This window comes from Diceros bicornis, unplaced genomic scaffold, assembly GCF_020826845.1.
Source record: "Diceros bicornis minor isolate mBicDic1 unplaced genomic scaffold, mDicBic1.mat.cur scaffold_225_ctg1, whole genome shotgun sequence".
Lineage (NCBI taxonomy): Eukaryota > Metazoa > Chordata > Mammalia > Perissodactyla > Rhinocerotidae > Diceros > Diceros bicornis.
The window spans coordinates 308,153-335,932 of record NW_026691109.1 but is presented as its reverse complement, the minus strand read 5'-3'; the positions used below and the strand labels follow the sequence as shown (position 1 = coordinate 335,932).

At 40.0% G+C, this 27,780-nt stretch overlaps 1 long non-coding RNA gene across 1 annotated transcript; it reads right to left on the bottom strand.

Annotated features, from left to right (window-relative positions):
- Nucleotides 1-1,947: 1,947 nt before the first annotated feature.
- LOC131402684 (uncharacterized) lies at nucleotides 1,948-7,952 on the bottom strand. The gene is made up of 4 exons (XR_009218889.1): nucleotides 7,804-7,952; nucleotides 3,969-4,020; nucleotides 2,388-2,475; nucleotides 1,948-2,010 (listed from the first exon to the last, which is right to left on the bottom strand). It is a non-coding gene; the product is annotated as an uncharacterized LOC131402684 (long non-coding RNA).
- Between the last annotated feature and the right edge of the window lie 19,828 nt (nucleotides 7,953-27,780).

The window sequence follows — 27,780 nt, the reverse complement described above, 5'->3', positions numbered from 1 at the left end:
GTTAAAACAAACAATGACAAGCAATTACACTATCTTATTAGCTTGCTATCTTAGGACTAGAAGAGGAATTCAAGATAATTAAAATGAAACAAAGTAGTTTTAAAAACTATTGATAGAGACTCTTTTTAACCTAACTCTCTATGTATTTGTGACAATTTTTAAAAATTATCTCTTAAAAAAAAGCATCTCTACTTGGCCCATTTGAAAAATCTCAAATTTTGCCCTTTGGAAATGAAAAACAATATCTAAAATAATTTCAAGAGACCATACCTTTCAGTTTATAGTAAACTAAAATTTTTATGAGTTGATTTCTCCTTATTAAAAACTATTTGTTTTAAATTTAGGTTGTAGAACTCAGATAGATGATTTAAGAGGCTCTGGGCATTTAGGCAGTTCTCAATTCTAAATCTCTCTATATTCTTTACTGAAATACATGGCTCATACATACCTCCTCTAACTGTTTTTTAAGATCAATTATTTCTTTTCTATATCTTTCCAGGAGAGCTTCATCACTTGATACCTCATTAACTTAAGGGATATTCTTCATAGACTGAGCAGTTCCGGCAAACTGGGAAAAAATACAAGAGAGTTAAGTGTTTGACACTGAAAAGTTAATTTACTTAATATTTAGATTCCTCGTAACTAAGTTTTGTAAAGAAAAATCAATACTCTTCCCAGGTGGCTTAATGCTTGTGAACACAGAGCATTCTATGTCCCTGTGACAATGCTCGTAATTTATCCTAGCTGCTAGTCTTCAGGAGAGTCAAAGAAATATCTTGATGACAGGTGCTGACAAAGAAACTACAAACACTGGCTCACTGGAATCCCATCTACACCTCAAAATCCTGTGCAAAGGTTCCTTCTACTCTAAAGATTTGCCTCCAGTCAAAAGACTCTCTCCTTCCTTTGATCTCTGTCCTACTTATTAGCCACTTAACTCTTAATCCATGGCAAGCATGTTGGAAGACAGGTCTTTTCTTCCCTATAAGACTATAAATTCTATGAAGCCAGGGACTCTATCTTCTATCTGCTTCTCTGGCAGGATTTTGATCCAGTGCTCAATAGCTACTTCAAGCAATGTTTCTTCACATATGAGTGTCAGAAGGAACTTTTATTTTGGTTAGGAAGCTTGGCCCTGAGCTAACATTTATTACCGATCCTACCCTTGTTTTGCTGAAGAAGATTGGCCCTGGGCTAACACCTGTGTCCATCTTCCTCTATTATTTTGTATGTTGGATTCCACCACAGCATGTCTTGATGAGCGGTATGTCAATCTGTGCCCAGGATTAGAACCTGTGAACCCCGGGCCACTGAAGTGGATCACGCAAACTTAACCACTATGCCACCGGGCTGGTCCCCAGAAGTAACTTTAAGAGGATATGTGTGGGGGACCATTAAATGACACTGAATCCTTCATTGAGATAGATAGTCTACTGACATTCCTCACTTTTCCTGTTTTAAAAAAACAGAAAATGCAGGCCTTAGGCTCAGAGAAATTTCAGACAATAATTCACTAACAGGAATTTAAGAATTATTTTGTTATAAATACACACCCACCAGTTTTTTGGGTCACCTTCTGTTTGTTGCAAGTGATAACCAGTTTTTCATTTATGGGATTGATATATAGTTTCCTTTTATAATAAGTTAAATTTAAAAAGTGAGTTATTTAAAGAAAAAATCAAGTCAATTTCAGTAAAATACTGAAGAACAAAATTGTGTAGGTGGCATATGAATGACTGAAGTTTGGGAAAATTAAGGAATGTTCTTTAGTAGACAACACATCAACTTTATTTTAACAGGTATATTATATCAATTAAAAAAACTGTACCTAATTTTAGTAGGTAATTTTTTCTTCTGAAAGATAATTTCCCCCCATAGTAAGTTGAGATAAAAATCAAACTCACTTGAAGAGTAGTCAGGGTTTCATTCAAAGACACTGGAATAATTGTGCAGATAATACATGTTTTTGCATTTCCTCCCAAGGAATTCTGGAGAATTCGTGTTAATTTGCTGTCTTGATAATTTATGAAAGCACTGAGTGAGGAACGAGTTTGGGAAGAAAAAAGAGTAAAACTTTTTATATAACAAACGTGGTTGGTTTTTAATGCAGAACCTTCAATTAACTACAGTTAAAAAATTGATTCTTTACAGGTTACACGAGGCCAAGCAAAACTACTAACTAAAAATATTCCATTTAATTTAGAAAGTAAACTTAGTAGGTCACAGTCATACATACAAGAAGCAATTCATGCTCATGGAATCACAGCAGCTTTTGAATATATGGGAGAAATCAGTACATTTGTTTGAGTGTCACTGAAATATCATAATTTTCCACCTAATGAAAAACGTTAATATTAATAGGTAAATGTACAATGGGATAAACTTACCCATCTTGTCCATCACTAAGTTTCTTGATCACTTGTCGCAAAACAAATAAGCTACGATTTATATTACAGCCTTCCTTGAGTTTCACACCTGCATTTATTAAATAAATAAATGAAACTAAAATTTTCCCCTGTACTAGATTATGAACTTACTTATCAGTAGGTTATGAGAGAAATTAGAAACTGCAGGGTCAGATGCTACAGTCTGGGCTTCAGATTAGATCTGCGCCCACCTTTATTACCACAGGTAGCAGGCGCTCTCTCTCTCTCTCTCCCACCTGTTACGTGAATCAGAAAGGCTCTCACCAGAGAAACAGCAAGAAGAAAAAGATGACTAAGAAAAGATTAAGGAGAGAAAGCCATGTCCTAAAAGAGGCCTGCTAACTCCTCAATTCAAATCTATTTTTCCAAACCCCCAAATATACGCAACTAATGACTTACAACCAAATTAGTTCATAGCAGCTCACAACCAAACACATTCTTATTTTTAAACTATTAATATGCCCACATGGCTCAAACAAAAACACACGGAAAAAGCCCTCTCTCACTTTTATGCTCCTTTCATTCAGTTCCTGTCCCTCTACCGGGAAACCACTGTTATTAGCTTATTCTTCTGGAGATTTTTAGAAATACAAGTTCATATATATTAAGTTTTCCCCTTTCTTTTTTAAACAAATAGTAGCATACCATACACACTATTTTGCACTTTGCTTTTTTCACTTGGCAACATACCATATATCTTATTGGTAAACACTGGTCTTTCTCATTCTTTTTTATAGAATGGAATATCATTGTATGGGTCTACCAGAATGTATTCACCCAGCAGCCTGCTGAGGGACACGCAGGTGTTCAGTCTACCCTGTACACAAAAAATACTGCAAGAATCATTCCGAATAGCGATTATCTCACAGGTGCCTTAGTCAGCTATTGCTGTAATATTGCTGTTACCAAGCCAGCTTAAAACAACAGGCCTGAGGAGCCACTGCTTTGGTGAGTACATGCCATGCTCAGCTGAGTGTCTCTATGTCAGGCTGCAGAAAATTAACACAGAGAGAGGCTTGACACATTTACGGTTCTGAAGCTTCCTATCCAAGTATGCTTTTCCATTTGTTTAAGTGTTCGGTTATGTCCTTCAGGTCTGTTTAAAGTTTTCTTTATTTTGATCTTGTGCAATTTTTGCTGAGTTTCTTCTCAGGTATTACATCTTCTAAGTCATTATTGTAAATGGGATCTTTTTGTACATTAAATATTCCAACAGGTTGTTCTATTATGAGTTATTCATGTCTGTACATTAATTTTGTACCCTGTCACCTTTCTGAATTTCCTTACTGATAATGGTGTCCATGGTACTCTCAGGAGCTTTCCAGCTATAAATCTCATACAGAGTTTTAGCATTTTAACTGATGCTATAGCAGCCCAAAGAATATAATTAACCAGATAAGGAAGCTGCTCTTTATGTTAAAGACTTTTTATCACAAAATTATCACCATTACCTTATTAGATTCTAAAATGCCTGCTGCCATTTGTATTCTGTAAAAGAACAGCAGGACATTCAGACCAACATATTTCATGAGTTTTCATTACCTTCAGCACCTGTTTTTTCAGCTCTTTCCCAGCCTGCAAGATCAACCAAATTCTGTAAGAGAGGAAAATAAAACATTAGGAAGGGTAACTTGAAAATAATAAAATCCAAACTACCGAAAGAACGTTTTTAATCCATGGCTTATCTGAATACCCCGTGTTTCCTAGTCTCTCACCTCACTCTTTAGGCCTTCCCTTGTCTGAGTCAAACTGACCTCTACACCTTGTTCCTTCTTTATAACGCATCCTCTATAATGTTGCCAGAATAGTTTCACTTTCTTGCACCAAGTTCAAAATCTTACCATGGTGAACACAGTTCTCCACAATCTGGTACTTGTGTTGCTCTAGCCTTATTCCTGGCCATCTTTTACTCTTAACTCTGGATGAGCTCCTGACTATGCGCTCCACAACTCATGTACTGTTACACTTTGCCATTCCCTTTGTTTAGCTAGTTCTGACCTTCTAGTCCACCCCTACTCTCTATTCAGCACCAAAGGCACATGTTACCTTCTCAGTGCAGCTTTGCCAACTTTATCTTTTTTCCCCCACACCTTGAATGAACTGTTCTTTCAACTGTGTACCCAGAGATCTTTACAGATATGACTTATTATTATAGCCCTTACTGTGTTGTGCTAGTCATTTATGTCTCTGACTACACTGTAGCATCTTTAAAAGCATGGGCCTCTCTTTAATTTCACAAATTTTGCCGAAACAAGTGACCTCCTGTCCTGTTCCAGGCAGCATGTCAGGTGCTGGGACATGGCAGTGAGCCAGACAAAGAAGGACCCTGCGCTCAGAGAGCTCACATTCTGCATGGGGTGGGATGGGGGAGAAAGTCAGTGAGAGGAGAGAAAAAGACAAATAAGCAACATATCACCATGAGGGTAATACAGACAATTTAAACAGAGTGCCAGAGGAGGGAAGAGGAGAGGTCAGAGTATGTTCTTAGGATTGAGTGGCAGGAGAAGGCTTCCTATTTAGCTAAAATCTGCAGTGACAGAGAAGAGGAAGCCAGCCAAGCAAAGACCAAGGGACCCAGACTCCCAAATAAAGAACAGCCAGCACACCCAGTCACAAAGCAGAAATGAGCTTTGTGTGTTCAAGAAAGAGAAAGTGCAGCATGGCAGCGTTGGTGAAGCAGAGATGGGACAAGACAGGGTAAGAGAAGTAGGAAGGGCTCAGATTATGTAGGGCTTTGTAGGCAAGAGTAAGAACTGCAATGGGAAGCCATTAGAGGGATTGAACAAGAGAGTGACATATCTTGATTTAACTTTCTGAAGGGTCACCTGTGGGCCCTGGGTGGAGAACAGATTGCAGAGGGGCAAGAGTGGCAGCAGGAGCCCAGTCAGGCGGCTTGTGCAGAAATCTGAGTGGAGATGACCGTGGCTTGTGCTGGGGAGTGTGCAGTGGAGACGGTAAGTATGGAGGGATGTCTTCTCTATTCTTTTCATCTCAGAGCTCAGCACTGTGCTCAGAACAGGGCAAAGGCTCAGTAAATATTCTTACTGCATTAAAAGGAAGTCAGAGATTTAAATTACTTCTCTCTGTGGAGACTTCCAGGGATAAGCAGGTCATTATACACTTCTGCTTTATAGTCCTATCTCAGATACTTCTTTCCTCAAAATATTCAAAGAAATTTGATGTTTCTTGTACAGTATCTACCACAGATGACCTAGATACATAATAAAGGGGTGAAGTGGTGGTGAAGGCAGCATGAACTAAGGTATAAAGATGGGAACAATCATTAGTGTTCAAAGATACCAAGAGGTCCAATCTACCTTTAAGGGAGGAGCTCAGGTGGAGCAGAAGGATGTCAACTTAGACTGGTTAAGACTGGACAGATCTTGTTAAGGAAGTGATGCAACAGAAGTTTAGCCACATTAGAATTCTGTATATTGGACTGAAAAAGGAAAACCAGGTCGTGGAGGCCAGGTCCAGTGGAATGATACAGTAATTCAAGTGAGATGAGGACTTGGGTATGACACCCATGGAAAGCTAAAGGGTGGAATCAATAAGAAATGGCGATGATGGGAAAAAAGGGAAGGCAGAAAAAGATGAGGCAAAGCTGACTTGGGTTTCCAGCCTAGATGACTAGGATAATGCTGAAACTACTGGAAAAAAGGAATATTCACCATGGTAACAAAAAATAACTTGGTTTTAGTAACACTAAAGTTTGAGCTAACAGTGGGACACAGTTATAATCTTTAGGAAGATGTGAATGAGAACTCAGAGATCTAGATACAATAAAAACTCGGCTGTCATCAAAAGAGAAATGCTAACATAAAGTCAGAGGGCAAGCATGGGAAGTAAGAAAGGCCACAGAACACTCCTGTGTTGTTGTTAGGAGGGTAGGAAAAAGAAGCCACAGAAGCGAACAGGGAAGGATCAGAGCTAAGAGAACCTGGATATTATTCTCCCAGAAAGGCCAGGAGACATTCAAACCAAGGCCCCCTCCAAAGAGCCAGAAAACGACTCTCTGGGAAGACTGCATTCCAAGAAGATACCTAGAGTGAATGGGAGTCTGGAGGGTTGGACTTGATGGTATCTAAAGTCCCTAGATAATAGAGCATCAAAGAACATGAGAAAAGTCCAAAAATGGATCACTGAATAGGTCAAGAGTATTAAAGCTAAATTATTAAAAGTTAAAATTTCACTGAAATATCACAGGCCAGGTTTGGGAAACAAAACAGAAGTTAGGTTTTGTAGCATTTTTTGTTGTTAAATTAAAGCAGGACTAGACTATTGAAATAAATATTATACTGCGTAATAAAATAACTGCGGTGAACTAGAATTAGATATTTAATTAAGACTCTGACTTTTCAAAATCTAAAAGTGAATAAACATATTATAGATTTATTACTTTTTTCCCTGAAGTTTTCAAATCAAACAGAATAATCTTAAATCATATCCCACATCAAGCTAAAGAATTTAGTCCCTGAAGACAGAGAATAAAGCAATAATGGTAAGGAATAGGAAGGAAACACAAAAATGAGAGATGATACAGTGCAGCAAAAAGGAAATGGGGGTTTACTTATATGGAAAGAAGGAATATTTGTATAATGCTTATATTCACTTATTCAACAAACAAGTATTGAAGATAAACTAGGTACAATGTGCTGAGGCTACAAAGATGAATGAGATATCACCCTTCTCTGACGGATTTACAGCATAAACATTGTGTTTATAATCTAAAATTTATTTTCTTATTGTACCTAAAAATGAACTTGAACATGTGATTTATTTATAACCATCCACGTAGGTTTTTGTTGATTTCCCAAGTCTCAATTCTATTGGCTGAAACTAAATAAATAATAAAAAATATCCGGAGAGAAGTCAAGATGGTGGCATAAGCAGACTCTGAACTCAACTCCTCCTGGGGACACAGACAATTTACAACTACTCATGGAAAAATTACCCCTGAGAGAGAACTGAAAACTAGATAAGAGGAACTCCTGCAACAAAGGACAATCATAATTGAGGTGGAAGAGGCAGAAACTCCCTTCTGGAGAGAAAAAAATGCCGCCTTCACGAGCTGCAATGCTTCACAGCCACCCGGGAGCAGGCCAAAGGTACACAGCTCTCCCTGGAGGAGCGGGGCCCTGAGCCGGGGAGCGCCCCTGCTCTAGGCACTTCGTGGACCCAGCACAATCGAGGTGAGTGGCATAATATCTGACTTTGCCTCCTACTAAAACATTGGGGAGTACCCCCATAAAAGCTGGTTCACGAAGAAATTAAAACCGACGTTTAGAGGGCCCACGCGCAAACACACCCGTTTCAGAAATCAACATAAAATCACCAGAAAGAAAGGTGCACAGTGCTTTGGTGAAAACAGACTCACCTGATAGGCTCTGAGTGCATCTTAGTGAGAGGTGAGACCTCTCCAGGAACTGGGACATTGCCGGCGGCCATTGTTGTGGCCTGGTGTGGGCGTGCTGACACAGACACCATTGGAGTTCTCCCTGGGGCCTGCTAGCCCAGGGTCTGTCCCCCTACTAGAGCACCAGTTTAATCCAGCTCAGCCAGGGCAGGCAGCCCACCCTGTTGTTGGCCCCACTCAGCAACAAGCCCTCAGGCAACTTGTGGGCCTGCATACATTGGTGACTGGATTCTCTGCAGCCTGGTGACTGAGCCCACTTCTGTGGGGCAGGGCGTTCACAAGGAGTAGGTGGAGAGTGTGGGGCAGTGGTGGAGTGTGGGGTGCGCCCACCGTGGAGAGACTGGGTCCACTTCAGGATGTTGCGCACATGGGCCAGGACTGTGTTGACTGTGTGTGTGGACCTGTGGGCGGTGGGGCTTGTCAGCTGCAGAAGACTTGTGCTTCCCAAAGACCCACATAGGGGTTTTGCCCCACCTACCGAAGCCTGAAACAATTGGGTGCTCCCATGCCTGAGGCCAACCCCACCCAGCTGCAATCATCAGAGAGCTGACAAGAGACTTAAAAGCTGGAGGCTTGTAGCAATTGTGAGCCCCTGAGCCTAACAAACTGCCACGCTGGGGGCCTACTCACTTGAAAGAACTACTGCAAACTAAATGTGGTGTTAGAACTTGCAGCCAACTGTGCTGGGGCTTCCCACACCTGATAAAGAGACTGAAGTGCCCACAACAACTACATAACTCAGCCTCTCTGGGCGCCTACAGGGAGAACAAACATACCACAACAGAAGGACACACGTAGCCCACATAGCGGTCACTCCTGGAACATTGAGAACTGAGGGAAGCACACTGCAGGCCTGCTAAGGCATCACTTATATAAGGTCACCTATCCAAGTGCAGGGCATGTAGCTGACCTAGCTAATACACAGACACGGGCACAGGAAAAGTGGAAAAATGAGAAGGCAAAGGAATACCTTCCAAGTAAGGGAACAGGACAAAACCCCAGAAAAGGAACTAAGTGAAACAGAAATGAGCAAGCTACACGACAGAGAGTTCAAACAAAGAGTGTTAAGGATGCTCACTGATCTGGGGAGAAGAATGGATGAACTCAGTGAGAATGTCAAGAAAGAAATGGAAGATATAAAAATGAACCAATCAGAAATGAAAAATACAATACTAGAAATGAAAAATTCACTAGAGGGACTCAAAAGCAGAGTTGAGGAAACAGATGAACGGATCTGCGAGCTGGACGAAAGACTAGAAGAAATTACCCAAGCTGAACAGGTAAAAAAAAAAACAGAATTAACAAGAGTGAGGACAGTCTAAGGGACCTCTAGGACAACGTCAAGTTCACTAGCATCCGAGTTATAGGTGTCCCAGAAGGAGAAGAGCGAGACAAAGTGGCAGAGGATCTATTTGATGAAATAATAGATGAAAACTTCCCTAACCTAAGGAAGGAAACAGACATCCAGGTACAGGAAGCACAGAGAGCACCAAAGAAGATAAATCCAAAGAGGTCCACACAAAGACACGTCATAATTAAAATGTCCAGAATTAAAGATAGAGAGAGAATCCTAAAAGCCCCAAGAGAAAGACAAGTTACATACAAAGGCAACCCCATAAGTCTATCAGCTGACTTCTCAGCAGCAACCTTACAGGCTAGAAGAGAGTGGCACCACATAATTAAAGTGCTAAAAGGGAAAAACTTACAGCCAAGAATACTCTAGCCAGCAAGGTTATCATTCAAAATGGAAGGAGAGATAAAAAGTTTCCAGACAAAAAAATTAAAGGAGTTTGTCACCTAAAAGCCAGTGCTAGAAGAAATGTTAAAGGGGCTGATTTGAGGGGAAAAGAGAAGACCACAAATAGGAAAAATTATCTATTTCCATGATAAGAGAGTAATGGATACAAATGCACAAAAAAGAGGTTAGATATGATACCAAAAACATAAAATGAGGGAGGAACGGAGTTAAAGAGTAGAGCTTTCAGACAGAGGTCAAACTAAAGAGACCATCAATTCTGTATAGAGGTCTACTAAAACACTGAGAAAAAAAGTTAAAAAATGGCAGTAAGTACATACTTATCAATAGCTACTTTAAACGTCAATGGACTAAATACTCCAATTAAAAGGCGTAGGGTGGCTTTTTGGATAATAAAACAAGACCCATATACATGCTGCATACAAGAGACACACTTCAGACTTAAAGACACTCACAAACTGAAAGTGAAAGGATGGAAAATGATACTCCACGCAAATGGCAATGAAAAGAAAGCTGGGGTTGCAATACTCATATCAGACAAAATAGACTTGAAAACAAAAACTGTAAAACGAGACAAAGATGGTCAATACATAATGATCAAGGGAATGATCCAACAAGAGGATATAACACTTGTAAATATTGACGCACACAACATAGGAAAAGCTAAATATATAAAGCAATTATTAACAGACATAAGAGGAAAAATAGACAGTAACACAATAATAGTAGGGGACTTTACCACTCCACTTACACAAACGGATAGATCATCCAAACAGAAGACCAATAAGGACACACTGGCCTTTAATGACACACTAGAACAGATGGACCTAGTAGATATACACAGAGCATTCCATCCAAAAACCGAAGAATACACGTTCTTTTGAAATGCACATGGAACATCCTCCAGGGTTGATCACATATTATGTCACAATACAAGTCTACATAAATTTAAGAAGATTGAAATAATACCAAGCATCTTTTCCGACCACAATGGTATGAAACTAGAAATCAACTATAGGAAGAAAATCAGAAAAGCCACAAATAGGTGAAGATGAAACAAAATGCTACTGAACAACGATTGGGTCAACGAAGAAATCAAAGAAGAAATCAAAAAATACCTGGGGACGAATGAAAATGAAAATAAGACATGCCAGAATTTATGGGATACAGCAAAAGCAGTACTAAGAGGGAAGTTTATAGCAATACAGGCCTAGCTCAACAAGCAAGGAAAATCTCAAATAAACAATCTAAAAATGCACCTAAAGGAACTGGAAAAAGAAGAACAAACAAAGCCCCAAATCAGTAGACGAAGGGAAAAAATAATAATCATTGCAGAAATAAATGAAATAGTAACTACTAAAACAGTAGAAAAAAATAATAAAACCGAGAGCTGGTTCTTTGAAAAGATAAACAAAATTGACAAAACTTTAGCTAGACTCACCAAGAAAAGAGAAGGTTCAAATAAGTAAAATCAGAAATGAAAGAGGAGAAATTACAACAGACACCTCAGAAATACAAAAGAATAAGAGGACAATATGCAAAGCTATATGCCAACAGATTCAACAAACTGGAAGAAATGGATAAATTCTTACAATCATACAACCTTCCAAAACTGGATCAAGAAGAAATAGAGAATTTGAATAGATCAATCACCAGTACAGAGATCGAAACAGTAATCAAAAAATCTCCCCCAAAATAAAAGTCCAGGACCAGACGGCTTCCGTGGTGAATTCTACCAAACATTCAAAGAAGACTTAATACCTATCCTTCTCAAACTCTTCCAAAAATTTGAGGAGAGTGGGAAGCTCCCTAACTCCTTCTACGAAGCTGACATTACCCTGATACCAAAACGAGACAAGGAAAACACAAAAAATGAAAATTACAGGCCAATATCAGTGAGGAACATCGACACAAAAATCCTCAACAAAGGAGCAAATCGCATACAACAATACTTTAAAAAGATTATACACCATGATCAAGTTGGATATATTCCAGGGATGCAGGGATGGTTCAACATTTCCAAATCAATCTATGTAATACACCACATTAATAAAATGAAGAATAAAAATCACATGATCATCTCAATAGATGAGGAGAAAGCATTTGACAAGATACAGCACCCACATATGATAAAATCTCTGAATAACATGGGTACAGAAGGAAAGTACCTCAACATAATAAAGGCCATACACGACAAACCCATAGCTAATATCATCCTGAATGGTGAAAAACTGAAAGCTATCCCTCTAAGAACAGGAACCAGACAAGGATGCCCACTCTCACCACTCCAATTTAACATAGTACTGGAAGTCCTAGCCAGAGCAATCAGGCAATATAAAGAAATAACAGGGATCCAAACTGAAAGGAAGAAGTGACACTCTCACTATTTACAGATGACATGATTTTATATATAGAAAACACTAAATAATCCACCAAAAAACTTTTAGAAGTAATAAATGAATATGGTAAACTTGCAAGATACAAAATCATCATAAAAAATCAGTTGCATTTCTATACACTGACAACAAAGTAGCAGAAAGAGAAATGAAGAAGTCAATCCCATTTGCAGCAAAAAGAATAAAACACCTAGGAATAAACTTAATCAAAGAGGTGAAAGATCTAGTACACCGAAAACTATAAAACATTGCTGAAAGAAGTTGAAGAAGACACAAAAAAAGGGAAAGATATTCCCTGCTCTTGGATTGGAAGAATTAACATAGTTAAGATGTCCATACTTCCTAAAGCAATCTATAGATTCAATGCAATCCCTGTCAAAGACAGGGACAACATTTTTCACAGAAATAGAACAAAGAATCCTAAAATTTATACGGAACGACAAGAGACCCTGAATAGCCAAAGGAATCCTGAAAGAAAAGAACAAAGCTGGAAGTATCACACTCCCTGATTTCAAAATATACTACAAAGCTATAGTAACCAAAAGAGCATGGTACTGGCACAAAAACAGACACACAGATAAACAGAATAGAATCAAAAGCCCAGAAATAAAACCACACATCTATGGATAGCTAAACTTCAACAAAGGAGCAAAGAACATACAATGGAGAAAAGAAAGCTTCTTCAACAAATGGTGTTGAGAAAACTGGACAGCCACATGAAACAAAATGAAAATAGACTCTTACCCTACACCATACACAAAAATTAACTCAAAATGGATTAAAGACTTGAATGTAAGACCTGAAACTGTGAAACTTCTAGAAGAAAACATAGGCAGTACGCTCTTCAATATCAGTCTTTGCAACATATTGTCAAGCACCATGTCTAACCGGGCAAGAGAAAAAATAGAAAAAATAAACAAATGGGACTACATCAGACTAAAAAGCTTCTGCACAGCAAAGGAAACCATCAGCAAAACGAAAAGACACCCTAAAAATTGGGAGAAAATATTTGCAAACTATACATCTGATAAGGGGTTAATCTCCAAAATATATAAAGAACTCATGCATCTCAACAACAAAAAAAAATGAACAACCTATTTAAAAAATGGGCACTCATATGATATTTGACCTTCTCCCTCTGACTTATTGGACATTGCGGGTATTATGGAAAGTGAAATAAGTCAGAGGGAGAAGGTCAAATACCGTATGATTTCCCTCATTAAGTAGTAGATAATAACAACAACAAACAAACACATAGAAACAGAGTTTGGATTGGTGGTTACCAGGGGGAAGGGGGGAGGGAAGAGGGTGAAATGGATAATTCGGCACAAGTGTGTGGTGATGGGTGGCAGTTGGTATTTGGGTGGTGAACATGATGTAATCTATGCAGAAATAAAAGTAGAATGATGTACACCTCAAATTTATACAATGTTATAAACCCATGTAACTGCAATAAACAAAAAATTTAAAAACATAAAAATTAATTTAAAAAAATGGGCAAAAGACCTGAACAGACATTTCTCCAAAGAAGATATACAGATGGCCAACAGGCACATGAAAAGATGTTCACCATCATTAACTATCAGGGAAATGCAAATCAAAACAACAATGAGATTTCACCTCATGCCCGTCAGAATGGCTATAATTAACAAGACAGGAAACAACAAGTGTTGGAGAGGATGTGGAGAGAAGGGAACTCTCATACACTGCTGGTGGGAGTGAAAACTGGTGCAGCCACTATGGAAAACAGTATGGAGAGTCCTCAAAAAATTAAGGCTAGAACTACCATACGATCCAGCTATTCCACTGCTGGGTATTTATCCAAAGAACTTGGAACCTCCAATGCATAAAGATACATGCACCCCTGTGTTCATTGCAACGTTATTCACAATAGGAAAGACCTGGAAGCAACCTAAGTGCCCATCAAGGGACGAATGGATAGGAAGATGTGGTATATATACACAATGGAATACTACTCAGCCATAAGAAACGATGAAATCCAGCCATGTGTGACAACATGGATTGGCATTGAGGGTACTATGCAAAGTGAAATAAGTCAGAGGCAGAAGGTCAAATAGCATATGATCTCACTCATTATGTAGTAGATAATAACGACGACAAACAAACACACAGAGACAGAGATTGGATTGGTGGTTACCCTAGGGGAAGGGGGGAGGGAGGAGGGCAAAAGGGATAATTAGGCACATGTGCGAGGTGATGGGTTGTAATTAGTATTTGGGTGGTGAATGTGATGTAATCTATGCAGAAATAGAAGTATAATGTTGTACACCTGAAATTTACACAATGTTATAAACCAGTGTTACTGAAATAAACAAAAGTATCCCCATATTCCATCACCACTTTAACTTTCAAATGTGAATAAAAAAAAAAAAAAACCCAAACCCATTTGCTTACTGGTTAGGAAAGGCCTCAACTCCTACAGTCCTTACATCTAAATTGTAGGAGAAGGCAGCCATAAAAGAACAGGAAGAAAGATCTCTTGAATTCTTCCTACATGTTAACTAGTCATCTCGTGCTACAGATGAGAATAAACTACCAATTCATAGATGTTTTTGCCTATTTAGTTCAGTTAACAGTTCTTATGAAACCAAAGATCCAGCAGCTGAATTAAACTTTGCTTTGGTCTGTAGAGTACATCATCATGGTTCATCAACACTCACCAAATGGGACATCTTGACAGATCCTTCACAATTAGAGGGTTCATCTTTCTCTCTACTTTCCAAAATCTAGACAGAAATGGCAACTTGTAGAAAAATTAGTGTATTCTTAATTGGAAAGACCAAGTAGAGAGAAAATTACCTACCATCCTAAAAATAGCATGAGAACGACTGCTTCTCTGATTCATTTTTGTAACTCTATAATGTCTGTTCTCTGTAAAAATGAGTCACATTTCAGCTGCATACATTAAAATGCAAAGAAAAACATTAACTTTTATTTTAACTTAAGAAAGAAAAGTGTGGTTTGAAGCCTAAATACATTCAACTGAATAGTTTTTACAAATGTTTTGAAGAAACACAGCATAAAGTCTTACTTTCTCCCTTTGTGATCCACTTCAAAGCCATTTCTGGTGTATAAACAACTTCCTCTGTGAGATCACCCACATACGGATTCCTCTGAAACAAGGTTAATGATTGGAAGAGTAGAGAAATAGAAGTCACTTAAAAGTTTGCATCTCAAAAAGAAGGTGCAAACTATTACAGCATTCATTTGTGGAAGGTAAAAGTGGGCAATGGGGACTATTACTCTGTAAAAAAAATAACAAGTAAGCCTATGATATTTACAATTTATTTCCTATATCAAAGCACACCAAATTCTAACTTCATCTTTTTCTTTTTAGACACTTACACAAAGGTATTACAGCTGTCAATATTTAAAAACGATACATATCCCTTAAAAGATGAGCTCTATGAACACAAGTAAGAAGACAAAAAACAAATCACAGAAACAGGAGACACTTTAAAAAATATGGAAATTAAAGGTAAACGTTCATGAACAATAATCTCATTAAGTCAGTCTATTTGTTGAGCCACTCTCTTAACTCTGTTACTCACACTGAAGTCTTCTCGAATTATTAAAGATTTCATTTTTTGAGTGTCACAGAGTAAGTCTGTAATGGTTTCATTGTATATCTCCATGTAAGACACACGTAAGAGAAATTCCCTATCAGGAAACTAGAATAAAAAATATGTAAAAACGTCAGAGATCATCCAATTACGAAAACCTATTACTGAATGCTTATGTGCTCTTATTAAACATTAAAATATTCTTTGAGAAGTTATCTTTGTAAAATAAACAAAAAACAAAACAAAAAAAGCCCCTATGGTTCTACATCGAGAAAAATAAACACAAATATAAATGCATTGTTTTGGAAATAATGAAAATATAGTATTATAGCATTAGAAGAGGAGAGTGCTTAGCCCAACTCTTTAAGCTTAAAATAAAACCCTACCAAGAGATGTTCAAATAAGAACCTTAAAAATCATCAGGTTGCCTATCCTGGTCTCCTAACCATATCGACCCTCTCCTGCTCCTTAATGATCACTGGCAGCTATTCAAAGGCAGTGATAAGACTTCTTGTTTCTCAATGCCCACTTTTTAGCAGGCGTATTACTGCTTCAGGATGCAAGGGAAAGAATGAAAGAAGTTTAAGCTCTATAAAGTCAGTTTGTGGGGAAAAGTGAATCTATGCTCTGCCTTTCTTCTTTCCCTGTGGATAACCAAGAGAGAACTGTAAGCATACTTCCTTTCACCATGAGAAGACATTACTACTTTTACCTGTATGTACTAGAAATTTAGCTACTTACCTTCTTAACTTTGTTGAAAATGTCATGAATTGCCCTGGGGATTATTCCTAAATCATCTTTGGAACCGATCATGGTATATGTTTTGCCTGAAGCAGTCTGCCCATAGGCAAATATAGTACCTGCAGAAACAAAACAGACACACGCAAGAATAAAAATGAATCTAGAGTGTGTAAAACTATCAATACTGTTGAACAGACACCCAAGACTAAATAAAGCATTTCTGCAGTGAATACAAACCATTGTAGCCTTGCATGGCAGAGTCTATGATTGGTACTGCTATTTCTTCATACACAATTTCAGTCGATTCATTATTGAGAAAGACACGATCTAAAAAAAACAAAAACACAGAAGTTAAAGTAAACAAATCAACTATGCATTCATTCTGAATTAGTAGTTGCCCAAAGAAATAAAATTGTCAGAATATGGTATGATAAAATATTTGTCGCAATATTTTCTTCAACTTAGTAGTCCTCTGAAAATACACTTCTCTATAAGGTAAAATGTGTTGGTTCTCACACACAAAAAAACACAAGTCAGTTATCCTATGTGCTTTCAAGAGAGAGTAAGGCACAGTGGCTGAATGTGGGGGTCTGGAATCTGACTGTCTGCGAATCTTGGTTCTGCAAGTAAGTACAAGCTGTGTGACTTTGGGCAAGGTGGTTGATGTCTCAGTGCCTAAATTCCCTAACCTGTAAAATGAATACATATTATCTTCCTTATAGAATTACTGTGAGCCTATGGTTAATACTCGGGAAATGTGAACTATTACTAGTCTTTGAGAAATTTTAGTGTTTATACCATGTCTAGCAAGAAGGCCTGGCTCAAACTAAACCAGGAAATGCAGACATTTGGAAGAAAATTACTGAACGAAGCTGAGGGGTTACAGAGAATGGCCGGTTGGCTGGCTGCTGAAGGCTGGGTTTAGGGCAGCATTTGCACTGATGAATCCACTAGCCCAGGATGCAGTTTCTGTTTTTGTAAGCGCATCAGGAATGGACCACTCTTTCAGTGGTGGCCTCACATTAGAAAGCTTACAAGAATGGATTTGTAAATCAGGAGGGAAATGTACAGACCATCTTGAGAAACTCAGTGATGACACTGCTCGCACCATGACCACATATCTGCCCTTGTAGGTGGAACCATATGGAGAGCCAAAGTGCCATTGGAAAGCTGTTGGGGTCCTGATTTCAGAGCAAGGACAGATGGCAGGATTATTCAGATCTCAACGCCAACAGCTTCAGACAGGTGGGTGAGTCCAAATCCTTTGTGAGCATGCACGGCCACTGACAACCTATAGTACTTGAGTCTGAATGCCTGTGTATCCCTTGTTCTTGTTTTTCTAATCTCTGGCACACACTGTTTTACCTTTTTAAAAATTATGTTGATACTATCAAATAGTCTTTTAGCAGGAATCATTTTTTAACCTATACATCTTTGCTCCAAAGCCTTATATGCTGGGTTTCTAGTGTAACACTAACTCGACAACCTAAGCACTCGTACTCCTAAGGTTGTTGAGAGGACCTCACTGTCCTCTACGGTACCTAAGTGGAAACATGGTAGTGTGGCTGGAACATAGATCTGACTCCCCCATCTGCTGGCTGTGTGACTTGCGTATCAGTTCCTCATTAAAATGGGAAGGTACATACTGCACAGGCTGGTTAGGAGAAATAAATGAGTTAATATACATGAAGTGCTTAGAATGGTGTCTGGCACATTGTCAGCACATATATGTGTGGGAAATCAATACACAAATCAGCCTAGCCAATGTTGAGGGCCTCCAAGTCCCTTTCTCCCAGCTGGTTCTCACTCATCCTGCAGGCTCCAGGGTAAGTGGTACCATTTCAGACACCTAGACTAGTTAGACCCCCTGCTACAAACTCCCACAAAGCTATGTCATCACGAGTGTAATTAGTTGTTGAAAGCCTTTCTTCCCACCATATGATAAGCTCCACAAAAGTGGTGGTAGGTCCCTGCTGTATTCTAGCAAAGAAGGAATATCTTCACTATTTATTCTGTCAAGAGTTTTCCTGAAAATAATTGTGGAAAGAATATACTAAACTGAAACATCTTAAAGATGACTCGACATTAAGCAACAAATTTTGGGCTTACAGAGTCTTAGGCCACAAATACACTAACAAATAAGAGGAACAGTGTTAGTTTCAGTCATAAGGCACTATGACTATAATCGTGTTTTAAATATCAATTTATTACCTTACTTATCATATGTGATAAACAATTTTTTAAAATTTCCACTGAAGGAGTTTACGGAAGGCTTAGTCTGATCTTTAATGACAAATGCAGTATTATTGAAAAGCCTTTTGTACTCAATAGAAAAGAATAATACGTTACCGTTTGATGCTATTATAAGCTTACCAAAATTGAAGGATATACTTCCATCAACTTGATAAATAGTATTATTGTCAGTTTTCCAGTGATCTTGCATAGCCCCTCCAAGAGCTTCTTTCCTAAAAGAATAAAAACAGTGCATTTTAATACAACTGGTTTTGAAGTCATGTTACATGAAAGAGAATTTAAAAGATTTCATATTCTGAAGAATATTCCAAAAGATCTTAATGACCTATACTATATACAAGAGCCATGTGGAAAGTCCCCCGTTGAGGGGTCAGCACTTTTAAGTGGGGTTTCAGCGACCTCCTGCCCTGTCATGGGCCTTTCCTTGGGAAGCTCTCCACTCCCCTCCCCCTACCCAGTACTGGCCACTGAAGAGAGACAATCAAATCCAACTCCAATTATGTCCTTCCTGCTTAACATCTTTGAAAACCATCTGAAATCCTTAATATGGCACATGAGACTGGGATCATGTTTATTTCTCTCTTCAACCTTATCTTCCTCTAACTTCCTATATACCCCCTAACTCCATACAAATCAACTATCTGAAGGTTCCCCCAAGATAACAGATTCAATCCCTCTGTGCCTGGAATACCCTGGCTTACCTTTCCAACAAATAACTTAACTATTCTTTCAGGAGTTTCCTGACACCAGCCCTGCCCCTTTCCCCACATTGTTATCTAAGGGAAGCACTAATGAGCCCTCAGCAAACACTCTCCACCTGCCTGTCATAGCACTTGTCACAATGTATTGTAATGGTTTCTTTATGTAGCTGTCTTCTAATGCATTAGATAATGAGCTCCTAAAAAATAGGAAATTCCTCATCTGGATATGCTCATTTATTAAACACTCTAATATTTACCACATAATTCTCAAACAGAAAAATGTGTTTGTATTCTTGGGGAGGGGCAGAGATTAGAGAAGCAAAAAGCCTTCATTTCTTCCCGTTCCCCAGGGCAACAACGGTAGTACCTACACTGTACCCAAAAAAAAAAAAATGGACTTCAATACTGATAAATCTCAGTCATTCAACATTCTGCTTGCTGAATTCAGCCATTGACTGTGAAGTCTTGAGCGCCGTCTGAACCCAGTGCAACAAGAGAGACTCGGCCTTGCTGTCAAGGACACAGTAGAGGGGGAGACAGCCTAGTGCACCAGGACCACCTGTGAGGAGCGGCAGAAGCTCTTTCCCACAGGCGTCCCTGACTGGGGGGGGTGGGCAAGCGGGGGCAGGGTCAAGGAGGTGGGGGCCTGAGTTACAGCGGAGTCAAGCGAATCCCACAGCGGGACCCTCCAACCCCTCCTTGTCACTGTACCAAGAAGGAAACCGTGCAAGGCTGTGCGGGAACGGGTGGCCAGGAGCAACTCCTCAGCTCCGGGCTGCCTCGGGGACCTGGCCGGGTCGTGCCGCCTACCTGCTGAGGGGCCGCAGGCGCACGCAGACGGTGATGACCTTCTCCTCCGCCATCCTGCTGGCCATCCTGCCTTGAACGGGAACTGGTCCAGATGCCGCGCTGCAGCTGCGGAGCGCCAGGCCTCCCCGCTTAAAGCTTTCAATTTCCCCAATGCCGCGTTTGAATGGGCTGCCGCCTCCTGATGCTTCTCACCTGCAGCGCATGCTCAGCTAAAGGGGGCAGGGGGGTTAAAGGGTCTGGAGATAGCGCTCTAGGGGAATGCAGAGAGCCGCTATCCCAGTAATAGCAGAAATTGCTGTCACCTGCTGAAAGCCACTGAGGGGCAGGCAGCCATTTACAAACACATCCTCCACCGCACCCTTCAAGAGTTTGCAATCTGTAGAAAAAACAACGCAGGAAAAGTTTTTCACTAACAAAAGAGAATTATGACATTTAAACAATCACACTTTATTTTTTAATTAAAATGAGTCAAACGACGAATTGCAAGTCACTACCCAGCCCAGAAACATAAGAAACTTGTGCTGTTTAGAAACTCTGAGATTTAGGTTTCTCCTCTTGCTTTCTTTTTCTTGAAACTCCTGTTTCCATTGGCTGTCAGTTCCTGAAAGGTTGACTTAGGAAAAGAATTACCGAAGAATGGAAAAACTCACTTAGTAATGAGCTGAAACTTTTATTAGTGGAAGTGGGAAAGTAATTCTAAATTCTTTCCCAGAAACAGTGCTTGATTTTCCTTTGTTTTAAAGATTTATTTATTTATTTATTTTGCCCCCCAAAGCCCCAGTAGATAGTTGTATGTCATAGTTACACATCCTTCTAGTTGCTTTATGTGGGACTCGGCCTCAGGATGGACGGAGAAGTGGTGCCTCGGTGCACGCCCGGGATCCGAACCTGGGCCGCCAGTATCGGAGCGCGTGCACTTAACGGCTAAGCCACGGGGCTGGCCCTTCCTTTGCTTTAAATATGCATCTCTGTAGGAGATTTCATTTTCTTTCAGTCCTTTTCTTAGTTGATTTAAGATGCATCAAGAATTAACTCCTTTCAGGGTCCGCCCGGTGGTGCAGCAGTTAAGTGTGCGTGCTTCACTTCGGTGGCCCAGGGTTCGCATGCTTGGAACCCCGGGCAGGCACCAATGCACTGCTTGTCAAGCCATGCTGTGTCAGTGTCCCTTATAAAGTAGAGAAGATGGGCACAGATGTTAGCTCGGGGCCAGTCTTCCTCAGCAGAAAGAGGTAGACTGGCATCGGATGTTTGCTCAGGGCCAGTCTTCCTCACAGACAAACGTATTAAAAAAGAATTCTCTCCTTTCCCTCACCAAAAACATGACCTGCAGTTACTAATAACGGTTCATTATTTAGAGGAGTAGAAAAGTCTATTGATTCAATAAAACTATTTTGGAGGGTAATTTTGCAATATCAATAAAATATGAAAGGCACGTGTATGCCAGCAATTCTAAGACTTTATTTATAGATCTATTTGAAGTGATGAAATCCCGCCATTTGTGACAACATGGATGGGCATTGAGGGTATTATGCAAAGTGAAATAAGTCCGAGGGAAAAAGTCAAATACCATATGATCTCACTCATTAAGTAGTAGATAATAACAACAACAAACAAACACATAGCGACAGAGTTTGGATTGGGGGTTGCCAGAGGGGAAGGAGGGAGGGAGGAGGGGGAAATGGATAATTTGGCACATGTGTGTGGTGATGGGTTGTAATTAGTATTTCGGTGGTGAACATGATGTAATCTATGCAGAAATAGAAGTATAATGATGTATACCTGAAATTTATACAATGTTATAAACGAATGTTACTGCAATAAACAAAAAATTAAAAAAAAATGAAAAGAAAATAAATAAATATATAGATAGATAGATAGATTTGAATGACTGTGCAAGGACATATATATGACATATGACAACTTGCAGCGTTGTTTACAGTAGCAAATGGCCGAAAACACATTAAATTCCAATAAATATGGCACTAATTAAGTGGATGGCATTTTATCAATACAATGAAACACTATGTAGCCAGTAAAAAGAATGATATTGCTCTTTATGTGTACTTTAGAAAGCCATCCCAGATGTTTCATTAGCTGAAAGAAATCTAAAGTGAAGGACTGTATGCACAGTGTGGTCCTATTTGATATTTTCAAAGGATATTTGTATGTCTCGATATGCATACATGATTTCTAGAATGGTACACAGAATATGCCTAGTTTCTTTGGAGAGGGAGGACTCAGTTAGATAATGGATCAGCCTTTCATTGTCCAGTAGTTCCCCCTTATCTGTGGTTTTGCTTTCTGTGATTTCAGTTACCTGAAGTCACCTGCAAACTGAAAATATTAAATGGAAAATTCCAGAAATAAATAGTTCCTGAGTTTTAAATTGTATGCCACTCTGAGTGTCATGTTGAAATCTCGAGCCATTCTACTCTGTCCTGCCCTGGACGTGACTCATTCCTTTGTGCAGGAGATCCACCTTGTGTCCACTACCCACCCATCAGTCACAGTAGCAATATTGGTTATCAGATCGACCATCGGTATTGCAGTGCTCGTGCTCAAGTCACCCTTATTTTACTTAATACTAGCAGAAAAGCACAGGAGGAGTGATGCTGGCCATTTGGATATGCCAAAGAGAAGCCACAGAGCAGCTGCTCTCATAGAGCTACGATTCTCTGAGGGCTGATGGATAGTGCACAAACTTCCCTCTCTATTCCTATCTCTGTCTCTCTCTCTACTGCTATTGGGTGGTTGTGAGAAGAGGAGTACAGCCAGATCAAGGGAGAGATTGATAAGGTGGGGGGTGGGGGCGCTAGTTTCTTATGAAACACATTCTTGTGGGTAGAAGCAGAAAATACAGAATAAACATGTAAGTAAAATAAGATGATGAGAGGAGGGGCCACTTTAGATGGGGTGTTCAATGAAGGCCAAAGGAGGGGACCTTTGAGGTGAGACATACATGATAATAATTAGCCAGACTTGGGAGGTAGGAGAGAGGGCTTACCAGACAGAGGGACAAGTAAGTCAAAGAATCAAAGGCTCGTATGTTAGCCACGTGTCTGAGGCACAGAAGGAAGGCCACTGTAGTTAGAGCATTTGGGGCAATGGAGAGAGGTAGGTGGGGCCAGGTCCTGTGGGGCTTTGTGGACCATGATGAAAAGTTTGGATGTTATTTAATAGTGAGGAGAAGCCTATGGGAGACTTTAAGCAAGAGAGTGAAAGGGGATTCACTAATTCCTCCAAAGAAGATTTTCGTTTCTATTTCACTATGAAAGTAGGAGCAGGCAGAATAAACTTTGCAATGACTCCTGTCAGCCTGTCTACCCACCCACTTGTCTGTGCCCATTTCCACAGTCTTCCAGATTGTAATAAGATGAACAACTGTCTTCCACTCTGACAATCTCCCCACCTGTGCACTGGATCCTACCCCTTCCTGCCTACTCTTCTCTCTCTTGCATCGTCATTTCCCCTGCTCATTTAAACCAATCTCCTCAGCAAACACATGCCTTAGTTTCTCCCATCTTGGACATCTGATAGATACTGCAAACTTAAAATACTGATACCAAATTCATGATCTTCCCTCAAAATCTGCTCAAACCAGTTTTCCACATCTCAGTTGATGGCAAATCCACCCTTCCAGTTACCCAGGCCACAAACGGTGGAGTCCTGATGCTTGACTTCTTTCTCCCAAAGTTGACATTCAATGTGCCTGAGAACTATGTTGGGGCTACCTTGAGAATATTCCAGAATATGATCAGTTATCACAACTTCTGCTATCCATCGGATCCAAAACAGCATCATCTCTCACGGAACTCATCTCCATTTTTCTACCTTTGCCCACCCCCACTGCCAGTCTATTCTCAACACAGCAATTTCAGTGATCCTTTTACAATGTAAGTCAGGTCATGTTAATCCTTTCTGAAGACCCCCAGGGCCACTGATCCTGATTTTTCTCAGGATAAACCTACAGTCTAACTGTCTCCCGAGCCGTACACGACTCTGCTCCTTCTTACCCTCTGGCCTTACCCCCTGCACTCCCTTTTTCCCTCTCCATTCAAGCCACACTGGTCTCTTCACAGTTTCTTGAATACTAGACAGGCTATGTCTCTCTCTCTCTCTCTTTTTTATTTTTTTTCTAAGGAAGACTCACCATGAACTAAAATCTGTTGCTAATCTTCCTCTTTTATTTATGTGAGCTGCCACCGCAGCATGGCCACTGACAGATGAGTGGTGTGGTTCCATGCCTGGGAACTGAACCCAGACTGCTGAAGTGGAGTACGCTGAGCTTTAACCATTAGGCCATCGGGGCTGGCTCGACAGGCTCCCTCTTGATTAAAGCCTTTGCACTGGCTGTTCTTTGCCTGTTAGGCCCTTACCCAAGCTATCTAAGTTTTTCTTCTTCCATTTAATTCTGCGATCTACTCAGATGTCACCTTCTCAGAACTCTGTCTGTATAAAACAGCAACTTTCTTGTCTGCTCCCTCTGTTTCTTTACTCCTCTTCTTCTTTTAAAATATTATAAATTTCAGATATAATATCTGTGTGTTAATTTGTGTATATATTATTTGTCTTCTCTCACTAAAGTGTCATCTCTATGAGGCTAGAGGCCTAGTTTTTATTTACTCATTATTCCTTGCACCTAGAAAGATTCTTGGAGTATGGTAAACATTCAGTTAAAAAAATTTCTTATTCAATCACTCAATATATACATATTGGTGTAATATCTGGAAAGATACATGGAATATCCTTAGTCTCCTTTGGAGGGGAGGACTAAGCTACAAGATAGACCTAACCATGGTGGTGGCACCTGTGACCCCAGCCCACTCAGAAGTGGTGATGATGCCCACAAACATGGTACCACCAGCAGTGTTGGTGACAGCAACCCCAGAAAAGCCAGGAACAGCAGCAGAGGCAGTATGAGCGACTCCAGTCCCCCTAGTCACAGCAGCACCTGAGGCTGCAAAGAGCGAGTTAGCAAGGGCAGTAGAGCCTGTGACCCCAGTCCCCCCAGCTAGAACAGTGCCTGCAACCCTGGCCCACCACCTGTGGCAGTAGCACCTCTGGACCAAACATCCTCGCATGTGGCAGGGTGCCCATGTCCTTGGATCCTGCCCCACCCTCTCCCTCCTCCCACTGTAGTGGGGGAACCCATGACCCAGGTGACCCTGGAATCAGCGGAGGGACTAGACAGCCTGGGGAGCTCAGTGGTGATGCCTGAGATTGCAGTGACACCAGCAGCAGCAAAGCACCAGCAACCTTGGAGGCACAAGCGGCACAACAAGGGCACCAGGAACACCACTGAAAGAGGCAGTGGAGGGTGGAAAGCACAGCCATTCAAATACAACCAGAAGCATCTCAGAATCAAAGTACACAAAGCCCTACCTAAATAAGAACGGTACTCACTACTAGAAATGCACCAGCAGAAGAACAACTCATCAAGCACCATGGAAAAATATGGTAACACGTTATCACAAAAAGAAAACAACAATTCTCCAGAAACCAAACTTGAAGTTATGGAAGATTGCAGTCTAGCCAATACAGAATTCTAAATAGCTGTCATCAAGAAACTCAATGAGCTACAAGAAAACTCAGCAAGACAGCTCCTTGAGCTCACGAATAAAATCAATAAACAGAAGGAGTACTTTATCAAAGAGATTGAAATTCCAAAAAAAGAACCAAACAGAAATTCTGTAGCAGAACTCAAAAAATGAGATGAACAAGACAGTAGAAAACATTGGAAATAAAGCACACCATATGGAAGTGAAAATTAGCGAACTCAAAGATAGAAACTTAGAAATGATAGAGGTAGAAGACAAGAGAGAAATAAGATTTAAATAAAAATGAAAAATTAACAAATTCTGTGAGAAATATCCAACTCCATTAGCACAATACCCTCAAGCTTTATCCATGTTGCAAAGGGCAAGATTTCATCTTTTTTATGGCTGAGTAGTATTCCATTGTGTACATATACCACATCCTCTTTATCCATTTGTCCCTTGATGGGCACTAGGGTTATTTCCAGGTCTTGGCTATTGTGAATAATACCACAATGAACATAGGTGTGTATATATCTGTACCTATTCGTGTTTTCATGATCCTTGGATAAATACCCAACAGTGGGATAGCTGGATGATATTGTTGTTCTATTCTCAGTTTTTTGAGGAATCTCTATACTGTTTTCCGTAGTGGCTACGTCGGTTTGCATTCCCACCAGAGTGTTTGACACTTTCCTTCTCTCCACATCCTGTCTGACGCTTGGTGTTTCCTCTTTTGTTAATTACAGCCATTCTGGTGGGAGTAAGGTGATAGCTCATTGTAGTGTTGATTTGCATTTCCCTGATAGGTAATAATGTTAAACATCTTTTCATGTGCCTGTTAGCCATGTGTATCTCTTCTTTAGATAAATGTCTGTACAGATCTTTTGTCCATTTTTTAATTGGGCTGTTAGCTTTTTTGTCATATCATTCTTTGAGAATATTATATGGCAACCCTCATACTTGACCACCATTATTTCTGAACACCTTCATAACTGATCACCCCTTTATCAGACCAGCCTCATGTCTGACAACCCTCATAACTGATCACCCTCATATCTCACCAACTTCATATCTGTTCACACTCATATCAGAGCACCCTCATGTCTTACCACCCTCATATCTGGTCTCCATTATATCTGGCCACTATCACATCAGGTCACCCTCATATCTGATCACCCTCAGTATATGATCCCCCTTATATAAGACCAACCTCATAAGTGGACCCCCTCATATATGTTCACCCTTATATCTGACAACTCTTGTATCAGACTACCCTCATATCTTCTCACATTAATATCTGATTGCCCTCATAACTGTTCCTTCTAACACATGACGATGCTAATATCTGACCATCTTCAGACCTGATCACCCATATATCTGAATCCCCTCATATTTCATCACCCCCATATGTACCCAACATCCTATCAGATCACCCTCATATACGATAGTCCTTAATATCTGATCAGCCTTGTATCTGATTACCATCATATCTGACTACCTCATATCTGGCCACCTCGATTGCTGACCAACAATACTTGTGACAAACCTCACATCTGACCACCCAGATATTAGATCACCCTCATATCTGTCCGCCATCATGTCTGTCCACTGTCAAAACTGATCATCCTCCTATTCGACCACACTCCTAAATTATCACTCTCACATATGACCACCCACATATATGACTACTCTCATATATAACCACTCTCATACCTGGCATCCTTAATATACAACGACTCTCGTATCTGACCACCTTCATATCTGCCCACCCACATATCTGGCCACCCTGATATCTGACCATCCTCATATATGGCCATCATCATATCTGATCACCTTTATCTGACCAACAACATATCTGACCATCCTCGTATCTGGCCACTCTCAATTCTGACAATCCCTTTATCTGCCAACCCTCATATTTTACCACTCTCATGTCTGATCACACTCATCTGATCACCCTCTTATCTGACTACACTCATATCATATCATCCTCATTTCTGATCAACCTCGTATCTGTCCACCCTCATGTCTGGCCAACCTCATATTTGGAAAGTCAGATATCTGACAAGCCTCACATCTGATCAACCTGATATCTGACCACTCTTAAATGTGATCACCCTCATATCTGAAAACGCTGATATATGAACACCTGCATATCTG